The 11,972-nt window shown below is 42.9% G+C and overlaps 1 protein-coding gene across 5 annotated transcripts in view; it reads right to left on the reverse strand.

Annotated features, from left to right (window-relative positions):
- The window catches only part of FOXP1 (forkhead box P1), a 343,548-nt gene extending 334,573 nt beyond the window's left edge, over positions 1 to 8,975 (reverse strand). For all 5 annotated transcript variants that reach the window (XM_026857386.1, XM_026857384.1, XM_026857383.1 and 2 more), the window contains exon 1: positions 8,845 to 8,975. The gene's annotated coding sequence lies outside the window, so the exon portion shown is untranslated. The remainder of the gene's footprint in view (positions 1 to 8,844) is intronic.
- Positions 8,976 to 11,972: the final 2,997 nt, after the last annotated feature.

Here is an 11,972-nt window from a genome sequence, read left to right on the forward strand (position 1 = left end):
TCCTCCTCCTCTCTCTAATTACTGCTCCACAATCGATTTGCTGTACCCCATGCCAGATTCGCACCTTAGCTCCTCACCTCTAGTCATTAAAACTCAAACTCTCCTCCCATCTTCTCCACAAAAGACATTTTCTAGCAAGAAAGCTACTGCTCATGCTCTCTTACCTCTTTCTCTACTGAAACCAGCTCTACCAAAAGGCTGAAGCATATTTAGCACTCTCAGCTCCCTGCTTGTCTCTTTCTTTTATTTTATATGGTTCAATGTTCTCATTCTGCCTTCTCTCCTTCTTTCTCTATCCCAGCGCTACAAAAAGACATCTTCTGTGAAACCTTAAAAAAAAAAAAAAGATTGCTGAATTAACATGACTTGCACTGCATGGTATTTTCAGACCAGCCATTTGCTAATGTCACAAACACAATTAGGAAGTCAGGGAAAGAGCTTACAGGAGCAGATGAAAGCTGCAGAGATAAAATTGAAAGCTTTTACCTGACAAGCTCTCAGGTTAGGGTTCTAGGTTGTCCTCGGATCTAATAAAGCTATAAAAGAGCCATATTAAGGAGATGCATAGTCACATTGCTGTAAATACCAAGTGTAGCTTTTTCCATCCTCCTATAGACATGGATTTTTGCTATTGCAATTTGCAGGCTGGTAGCCATAGGTGGTTTAAATTCTTGATGTCAAAAAAAGCTCAGAACATTACTGACAATTAAAAACAGCTTTTACACATGCACAATAACGCTTCTCATGCTTTAAAAAAAATAATATGCATATCCATATTACCATCATAATAAGTGCCACAGAGTGACATGATATGATTGAGTATAATGGCTCCTTTGGAGCCATTATGGTCGATCAGTAAATAATACACTTTTGAAATTGTCTAACTACATATTTACACTTGTCAACTCTCATACACTTCAGTGACAGAATTTAAAAGAAACACTGTAAAAAACTGTAAGAACATTAAACCACAAAAACATTACACTGAAGTGGTATTAAGGTTTGACTTAAACCCACAAAAACATGGAAATTCCAGGTTAAGGCCAAAGCTCCGTAAATGACACCGTCTTTAGCTCGCTGAGCTGTGCCCAAGTGCTTGCGATGGTCGGGGCAAAGTGAGGGATGAGGCAGGGGATGATGGGGTCATGGGGGCAGGAAGGCAGGGGACTGGGGTCATAGTGGTCCAGGACATCAGGTGAGCACCGAGCCATCGTGGAGGGCTCTGGCCACCAACTTTTCAGGAGACAACCAGCCCACCCACAGCGACTTGGCTGTTCAGAAAGACACCATTTTATGGTATTTTAAAAAAACAAAGCCTGGACCTTTCCTCTGTTTATTCAGATGAAATTCCCAATTAAGTTAAGAAGAATTAGTCTTCACTTATTTTGGAAGAGGCCCCACTGAGACACTGGGAGTTTTGCCTAGCTGAAACACATGGAGAAAAACTTCAGGCTCTGACCCTAAAAAGGCATTGTCAAAAAAATATGTTAAACAAACATGACAGCGGAACATTAATATCCCAAAGATTCACTCCATGTGGGAAAAAAAATACTGGGAAGCAAGATGTTTTTTCACGAGTAAAATAATAAGCTTGGTGTTGGCTTTTTTAATTGATAATTTTGTGTCTCTTGTTCAGCTGTAGTCACTTTTGTTCTGAGCAGCAGTGGCAGGAACTTTATTGGTTCCAGTAGAGCTCTGCTGAAAACAATAAGCATCAAGCCCCCAAACATCGTCTTTCCGCGAGGGTCACATCCTGCTGCCCCGGAGTCAAGGAGATATTGAAGGCCTGTGAGACGTCAAGAGCAGCCCCACGCCCACAGCATCTCCTTCGCAACAAAAGGACCCCAAGCACTTCAGACACTCCACAGTACAGTCCACACTGTAAAAAGCAATGATGGATATTTTCCTAGAGTAAAGGTCTTCCTTTCATAGATACATAGACAGACAGATCGATCCTTGCTTAGACTTTCTACTACCTAGCTTGTGAGAACAAAATCCATAAAGGCTTGGCATGGCAGACTCTTGAAGTTGTTTGAAGACACAACCACCACACCCCTGTCAAAAGGGAATTACAGCTCGGTTTTATAGTCAACTCTCCCCTCGACTGGCTGATGACAGAGCAGCCTCCCTCTACGCTCAGCATCTGGGATTTTACAGCCGCTGTATATAAATGGGATTTTCATGACAAACAACTCTGTATTCGGTTTCCTTGTATATCTGAAAGTGAGACTGATCTCTTAAGGCTCTGCCAGGAAGGAGTATTAATGAAGACAAAGAATATTTCAGGCTATTTCCCCAGGAGCATTATCACAATGACAATAAAATGACTTTGTCCTACACAAGTACTTTAAGTCCACGTCCTCCTCCTGAAGCAGCTCTTCAGGACCCCCCTGTACGCACACCCCACGCGACAGCCCTCGCAGCCCCCTCCCCGCAGCCATCATCCCACCATCCCACACTGCCCAAAGAGGACAAGATCTGCCATCAGCTCAGAGAGCTTTCTTCAGTCTCTCATTTCATAAGCCCTCCCTGGAGATGTTTGCTTTTGTCTAAATATTGTAAACCACAGTACGATGAAGACTTAATAAACCCTGTTGCCTTTTCACTTTGCGCAGCGTCTGTCTCCTCTCACCCTACCTCACAGCTCATGCAAATGTCAGAGTGAGAACAGTTTTTACATCTCTTCGGGTCACCCCAGAGTGATATAAGCAAAGGTAAACAAACTACTGAAGTCTGGGTATTTTTACTTCAGATGGGATGTAAATCAGTGGATGAAAGCTGGGAATAAACTGGCAATACGAGGGCAGCTTATTAAAGTTTCTTCCCCCAGCTCAAGTGTTCCCTCAGTGTAATATAGCTGACATAGCCCTGCACCAAGGAAAAACACAACCAACCCAAAGAGATATAAATATTTCCCCCAAAGTCAAAGACACTCTTTCCCTCAAGATGTTTGGCCAAGTTTTACAGAAAGAGAAAAGCACTTCCCTACCAAAAGCAGAAATCATCACCTGTAAGAACCCAGGAGGAGACCGGACACGACCCCGAGTGCTCAGGATGGGCAAAGGCTCCATGCTGGACACCCCAGTGAGAAGACCAGACACCACGAGCGCTCCGGACGGACACAAGCTCCACACAGGACTCCTTAACACAGAAGAACTCGGATACAGAAGGTGCTCAGTTCCTGCCATACGACATACACCACTTCCCAAACAACCACCAGAGCAAGAGCTTCATCCCAGGGCTCAAATCACAAAATGAATGGTCTTGAGTAGAGCTGAAAGCCCCTGGGAAGAGGATTTTAAGAGCAGCAGCTCCAGCTGCCACTTAATTGTCTGACCAGTGGGTGCCCTGAACCCACAACCCCCTCACACCATTATCTCCTGGCAGAAATAGGATATGTGCTCCCACTCTTCCCTCCTTGCCTCCTTGCTTAAAGCTTTATGGCTGCTGGTGAGGAAATGAGCCTGCCTTGCTCTGCCTTTCCCTCCATCACCTTGCTGTCTGAGAGGACTGGTGAGAAACTGTTTCAGCTGCTCTTACACTTCTACAGCATCCATTTCCTGAGGCCCTTATGGAAAAAAAGGCTGTCTCCCATCTCCTGCTGATGATAGTTTTATCAGATAATAGCACGAAGCAGGAATGATCCTGTGAAGCTGTTACCAATACTCAAAAGGTATCTGTATAGCAGCAGTGACACGGAGATCACGCTCGCTGCATTCACCCAATTGGCAAAGCCTGAACAGCAACCAAGGGACTGGCAAAGCCTGTCTACTGAAGAGCATACCCTTACTTTAACCTATCATGAGTAGCTGTTTGGCTTTTCTGATTTTCTGCATGAACACTGCACTTTTTTTTAATATTTTATTTTAAGTTAAAACCTGCTAAAATTCAATGGCTCCAGACACAGCAGTGCCAAGGAAAAGAAGCCTCTGGTCCCTGAGAGGGACTTTTCTCAGTGCTGGCTTGACACATAAAATCTGTTTCTCCATTTATGTCTTCCCTCTTACCTATTTTAGACATGACATTGTGAAAACATAATAAAAGCTTATGGAAAAAAAAAAAATCAAGGAAGCTGAGTAAGTATTATTCAGATCATGCTTAAGAGGCCTTGGCTCACAAACGCTCCCACGCCAGGAGGATAGCCGCTTGCACACGCCAGCTCTGCCCCTGCGCCCTGCCAGCGAGTGTGGGCTCTCACGCCTTCCCAAGGGACCAGCATCTCCATCTCCAGCAGCGTTCAGAACTGCCTTGTTCAATAAAAACACAGTTACTGCAATACAAAACTCCAGCTACAAAACTCACTTTGCGCCGTTAACGCTCTGCATTTGATGAGGTGCTGGTGTTTTACAGGAGTTTGTCGTCCATACGCTTGCGATCCGTGCAAACTCAGAAGTTCATCACGCTATGTGACATCTCTGCTGCGCCACTCCTAGTTCAAAATACATCTTAAAGCATCTCAAGTATTGACTAAGGGATTTTAATCATTCATTCAAAAACTCTACCAAGCCAGGGTGAAGCCCTGCAGATAAAAGCTCTGCTCAGGACTTACAGTTTACCACCTTCACACAGCAAAATCTTTTCCTGTTAAGTGATTTATTGGAATAATGGGTTTTATTTGTATGATAAAGCAGATTACTTGAAAATCTGTCCCAAGAAATCTTTATAGTCACAGCAAAGTCAGGGCTTGTTCTACTACTGCAACAAAATTTCTGTATTTGTTTTCATAACTATAAAGCAATGAAAAATACGGCTAATTTCGCCAGGATAGAAGTCTACAATAAAGCCCTCATTTTAGGTGTGAGAAGATTTTTGTACTTAGAAGGCGTGAAATTCCCCTTTCTCCTGGTGACGAGAAATGTGCCTTGATGCCCCATCTCCTCCAGGACATAGGCAAAGTGGAAATAATTTTCAAAACTAATATGTACACGGAGTAACATGGTTAACATCATCCAATGAATTTAGATCCACCTACACGGTATAAATATATCTAGATACACTGTCACCTTCAGCAGAATTCATTAAAATAATGTTGTATCTTCCTTGTTAAATGTAATTTTTTTAATTGAAATTTAATCTTACTGCATTATTTGGTAGATTTTTAATTGACATTTGTAGTAATTAATTGGTAAGCATTACAGCTCTGTCTGAAGAATTTAAAACTAAATTTGACACCGAGATTGGCCAGCCACTGCTGTGAGGTGCCTGCTGGGAGCATTTCATCATCCTCCCAGCCCCTCCTGCTGATCAGAGGTGGGAGATGATGGTCTCTTTCTTACAGTCATGAATTACATTACTAATGTATTCCATTACCACCACGCAAATGTCATGTTAATTCCTGATCATCATCAAGTCAGACAATGGTTTCCACGCTGGCACCCAGCCAATTAGCGGTGTGGAAAAATATTCCGCCAATTATATAACTTGAATTAGGTTAAGGACTCAAGAGAAAGCAAAATAAATGCTTTGAAAATACTTCTGAGATAAAATGTAAGTTGACACTGTCTTCATGTGCTATAGCCGATGTTATACAATCTGATAGGCAGCTGCCAACATTCATAACTGTTTATTAAATCTAGCCTCTCTTTATGGTGGCAGCTAAGATCTGTATTTTTACCAATATTAGGTTCATTGTGTTATGAAAAAAGACCAAAATACTTAGGAGCATTCACACCAGCTTATAAAACATATTATGTAGTATATTAAATTGTTAAAATTACTTCTCTCCTCCCCCCCCTGCCACAGAGAAAGTTCCATGGACAGAAAAGTTTCAGAAAAACAAAGTCTTTCTGTAGCCACTGATGCTTTAAGGAGCAAGGGAGATCCTGCAGGCAGAACTTGCCATCTCAGGGCTGCTGCCACCTCTCCCACTGCGCAGCCCTGCCGGAGGACGCTGGACTCAGCTCCCGGAGCTCAGCCCCACTCCCCCCATCCCACCGACACACATCTGGGGTAGCACAACCCGCTGACCTGGGGGAACCCACTCCTGCTCCACAGCTGCAGACAAACCCCTTCGTCTTCTGCTCCCTGGCCATCACAAGAAGTATCATGGGCAGATAAAGCCTTCTGTGTAGCCAGAAGCCCATCCAGCCGAGGAGAGGACTGCGGCAGGAGCGGGGCATCCCCGCAAGAAAAGGTCACCACGAAGCTTGTTGTTAACGCCTCTGGCCGTGGGGGGACACAGCAGGTCTCAGCACCGCATCAGCCAGCGTGCACAGCGCCGAGCCCCGCCAGCAGCACGCTGCGCTGTGCCACCAGGCTTTTAGTACCACCCCATTATTTTGATTTGTTCTGTTCTTAACACAATTTATCGTACAAGCATGGTTGTCTCCAATTTAAAAACGTACACAGCACCAGTTCCTCGACTTCAAAAATTTATAACTATGAGCAATTTGTTAAAACCTTTTACCGTATCTTTCTGTCTCATTTTCCGAGGTGCTGCAATGAGGCAATTCACTGTTCTGGCTGCTTACCCTAGATGACCTTTGCCTGCCATAAAATGGTATACAACTAAATGCTGTGCTTTAAATAAAACCCTTGCCTCTTCGAAAGGCCCTACGTATTCAGCCAACACAATCAGCAGAAACCACATTTGGTTACTCAATAAGCTGGAAACTTCTAAAACACGTACAGCAGTGAATGAATTCCTGACATCACCAGGGACACTCAAGTGGGGAACAAGAGAGACCGCCGAGAAGTGGCTCTTGCTGCAGCCGGAGAAAGGATCACTCCTTTAAGCTGAACTCTCAAGGAAAACGAGAACAAAAACTGAATTAGCTCAACACGTACCCTCTGCAGTCAGCACATTGCTAGGCAACTTACCATCTCTTGATAGAATTATGGTGGAGGGCTGGTCGTACATCAGGGTTAAGATGAACACAAGCACCAGTTTTGGCCAACTGCTCCTTTCCAGTGGGACTGCTCAATGCCTGGTCATTTCATATTATTATTTTGCAATATTTTCTAGGCATCTAGAGAGTCTAATGCATTCAGAAGGTATTTTAAAGCTATTATGTGACATGAAAATTTTAAGATAACTGGAAGTAAGTAAATTTTAGGAGGAGTAGCACAAGTCGTTTTCTTCGTTCAAGCCAGCATTTAGAGAGAGCTAACAATCCTTCTTTTCGTTTTTATTTTTTAATACTGAATCTATCCAGAGGGCACGCTACTCAAACACTTTGTCTTTACTCCAGATGTCAGTCGGCCACGGCTCCATACCTCCGTAACTCAACCTGGTATTTCAAAAGGATGCTTCAAAGCACCCCAGTCCTTCCATTTGCCACTACTGAGACCAGACAAAAAGTCTCATTACAGGCAGTGCCACGGGGCTATCACAATACGTGGCGATGCTGCACTTAACCTAGGCCAGCCTTAGAAGGGCCTCAATCTTTAACAGTGACTTGCATAGTAAGATTTGAATTCCAGGCATTATTTACAGTTATTAAAGAAGCATTAAGCAAATGCAGACTGCTTTAAATAGAGGCAGGTACCTTGCATATAACCACAAGTTTTCCAAGCATAATTCACAGGCACGAAGAAATAATTAATTAGCTAACCACTGTGATTAAAAATCAATTGATTTCTATGTGACAGAGCAGTGAAAAATTTCTGCATCGCTGGATAAGTCTGGAACTGGCCGCTGTTTGGGGATCTCAGTTGTATCAGGGAGGCTGGTAATTCAGACATGAAGGAAATGGTAAGAATGTCTCTCCTGCATGCACACTTTGAGCTGCCATATGGGTTTATTCAACTGTTTACTACACCAGTCGGTAAAAACTGAACAGCTATTATAATCTCTGCTAAATGACATGGTAATTATGCTACCTCTGGAAAAAAAAGAAAAAATGGAAACTTTAAAAAAAAAAAAATCACAATTCACTGATGTGTGAATTTCTTAGGTTTTATAATCTTTGAATTCAAATGCACTTTCTAACACACAGAGGGATATTAAATATATAATAGAAACCTGAATTTCGTTTAAAAAACAATTTGTGCTCCCATTTCCTACACAATTTAATTATGCAGATTTCCTATTTTTGAAAGATACATAGACCTGCTAATTTTCCTGTAAAATCAGATGATTCTTGTTTTCCCAACCTCTTGGTCTTCTGATTAATGAAGAAATACTGCCCCTCCTCTCACCCCACTTAATAAATAAGAGAGGCAACCAGGAGCAGGCGGGTGAGAGGACATGGGAAGGGGTCGCCCCACACCATCCTGGCCAAAACTGGCTGTTGAAGGCTTTGCACAGGCTGTGCATGGCAGCACCAACATCACACTGAAGAGGGCAAGCACACACGAAGAGACAGCTCTCCTGTGTACCAGTGACACCATTTTGTCACTGGGATGCAAGTGCAGCAAATGGTGGAGCTAATTATTTGGTGGCAATGTATCCTTTGAGAGTCCATCATGCGAAACATGATGGGAAAGAGACCTCTCCATATTCATATTTAATCATGACACGAATTGCCCACATAAGCATGTTTAGACCCTGTCTATGTGCAAGGCTTCAGTTTCGGGCAGTAGCTTCTCCTGCATCACTGAACTCATTTCACCAACAAAGACCTCGCAGAATTTGAGGGAATGGAGAGAAGCAAGGAAGGGAGTATTTTTTCTGTATTGCTAATGTTTGGGATCCCTTCTATTTCATTACAACAAATGTTGTCGTCTTCTTGTTGTTGTTGTTGTTGTTAAAGAATAGTGGTTACTTGCTTTTAAACACAGACAATACAAAAAAGAAACCCAAAAGCCCACCATATTGTGAGAAAAAAAAAAAAAAAAAGGGGAAAGAGAGATTGTAAGAATGAGTAAGGGATAGTTACTGCAAACTCAGGTTTGACGACTCACCAGTTTTACTTGCAGGCATCACACATATCCACTCATGACTCAGGGCAAATATGGGAAAGGATCGAAACCCTTATCATGGCAAATGTGTCTGGAAGCCGGAGTCACTCAGAAAAAATGTTCTCAGGAGACTGAAAGACAAAAACACGTTTTAAAACTTCACTCAGTTCGAATCGTATCAAAGCCTACCGTTCTCCTTTGAAAATAAAATGTGGTTATAAATGCTGGAGGTGGGGGAAGCATTATGGGACTATTTCTACGTATCAAGCATTACTCTATCACACAGCAGACTTTATTTGGCTTTAAATAAATCTGAACATTACAATATTAAGAAAGGTTTTTAAAGACACACTTATTTCACATTTGCAATGTGCTCCTCCAACAGGCAAGCTTATATGCCTTTTAAATACCAAAATGTGTCACCATCCAAATCCATATTGTGCTCGAAAACACTCCACTGTGCACGAAATCCAGATACTTTAACCTACTTTCATTATCAAAATATAACAGTCTCTGAATTTCTGAAATATTTACTCTCTGCCTTCACTCACTGCATCCTGATAAAACCTTAACAAAATGTAGAATCTCTTGTTAGCAATAATCTTTCCTCTGAGATAAGGAAAAACACATACAAAAACTATTTGATGTTCAGGGTGAAAAGGCAAAATTTGCAAACATCAGTTAAGAAATACAATTAGTATGGTTTTTTCCCCAGCTATTAGTAACACAGTTTAAGCTTAGCTCAGAGGAAGCTGATTGCTGCACAAACGAAACATCCATTTTACTAATAAGGGTATTTTAAAATAAGATGTAGAATTTCTTCAATGACAAAGTATCCACACTGAGTAAAAACTCATATTCAGAAATAGGAACAGAGGTGCTCCCGGGGCTGCTCTGCGTCATGCCCATGAAAACACATGGGATTTAAGCAGCAGCTCTGGTGCCTGCCCAAACTGGGAAAGGGCACTCGCTGCCTTAACGGATGCACCGACGCCCAGGAGAGCCTCTGCTCCCTGGACCACAACTCAACAGGGACCTGCAGCAATAAACCCCAGAGGGGAAAATAGACTTTATAACAGATGAAACTGTCCTGAAGAACCAGGGTTGGAAAAAAATACCAAAGCAAAAATCATGTTTAGTGCTTCTGACCTCTTCATTCCCCAGTCCTTTCCCTCCACAGCATCCCCAAGGCAGCAGCTGCTCCCAGCCTTTCCACATCTTGCCACTGCCAAAGTGCTGGTAGAACTGCCACCTCCAAATTAACTTTGTGGAGTTAATTCCTTTGGCAGCCCACTGCAGCCTTCCTGAGGAACATCTGGAAGCTTCTGTCTTAGCAACAACTGCATGAAATTCCGTAAGATAAAAACCAGGTACTTCTCTGGCCCTGAGGCTCTCTCCCATTCTTTGCTGAGTACAACACAACAGCTCAAAGAAGATCACAAGAGTTCAGAAATCTAAATATAGGGATTATGCGACCCTATTATAAAACTGTGCTACACAATAAAAATAGATCCAAAAGGGGTTTTTAAACAGCATTTATGCTAAACATGACTTCTTTCACAGAGACTCTGAAATACCTGCAAACCAAAAGTGACCTGCACTTTGCATTAGTTGTATTTTATTCATGAGGAGCAGAGCACTTGAGAGAAGCAACTGAGCAGTGTCAGAAACACACATCCCAGGCTTGCTTTATTGCTGCGCTTGATGACAGATATGCAGATGGGTACGTAGCTGAGCAGAAAGCTGCATCTACACATGTTGGGGCAAGATTTCTCCAGCTGACCTGCTGCACCACAGTATTCGACTGCTTAGTAATCTTTATCCATGATACATCTGTAGAGTGGGAAAGTATCATTAGCCCCATTTAGAAGATGAGGAATTGAGGCTCATTCTGGCTAATGACTGCTCAAAAGATTACATGTTCTTTTGAGACTTTTGAGGCAAAATTACTTGTCTAAATAATATATTTGGTCTGCAGCAGACAAGGGCTACAATGTACAGACACACTGTCCTCACCTCCAGATCACTCTTCTTTTTCACATCCCTCCTCAAGCATAAGGAATATCTTGGCATCTTTGTGCCAACAAGCAGATTTGAAAGCTGGAAAACCTTCTATACAAGGAACAAGAAACAGTGTTGGAAGCAGGTAAAGTCAACCCACACCAGCCTGGCCTGAACTCTGACTGTGCACCTGGAAAAACGGATGTTTCTTACACCACCAAAAACTGACCTCACCAAAATACTCCACAAACCATTTCTTCAGCCGGGTTTCCCAAGGGAACAAGGCTTATGTGATCACCATGTACTTTCAGTGCCCAGCCCCACCTGCGTCTTTTGAATCCCTTGGGATTAACAGGAGCAGTGAGCTCCCAAAGACATGAATTCTCACGGCATTAAGTCTAGGGCTTGCACCAGTGGAGGCCTCCAAACCCATTCGATCAGCTGGCTCCCACAGGCAGCTGGCTCACCGGCCCACAGCCAGCTCCAGGCTGGGCTGTGCCAGGAGGGTGCCTGGCATGGCCCCGAGGCAGCTCAGGCACTTCCATGGACCTCGATGCTTGGAGAGCCTGAGGAAATCACAGACAGTGCTGAGGGGAAGGGTGGAGGAGGGAGAGGAACAGATAATAGATCGGTTCTGATAAACTGAAGCCTTTAATGATCTACCCACGCACTTGAGTTCGATCTGGCATTGACAAATTGAAGCTTTTAATGATGCGCCCACACATTTGAGTTGGACACTCCTCTCCTACAACTTTCATAAAAATAGCCTGCTGGGTTAAAGACAGAGAAACTCTAGTAATGCTGCAACATGAGCAAAACTCTTGAGCACTCTGACAAAACTTCTTCCCCAATGGACTATTTATTGTGATCTCCAACACAGACCTTCTCCTGCACTGCCTTGCTCCCACACAGATTCTCCAAAGGCTACAGCTAAATAAGGGGCAATGAGATGCAGGAGTTTTAGCATAGCTGAAGTACAAAGTCAATCAAACCTTGAAACAGGAATCTGGGCTTCATTAATTCTAGCAATCACAACGTTTTTATTATCACTGTATTAATCAGAATAGGAAACCTATTAATCTGCCCCCAACAAAAATTAATCTTTGTAATATTGAACAGATTCGAAAGAC

Source organism: Athene cunicularia, assembly GCF_003259725.1.
Source record: "Athene cunicularia isolate RWA chromosome 12 unlocalized genomic scaffold, athCun1 chr12_part1, whole genome shotgun sequence".
NCBI classification, from domain to species: domain Eukaryota; kingdom Metazoa; phylum Chordata; class Aves; order Strigiformes; family Strigidae; genus Athene; species Athene cunicularia.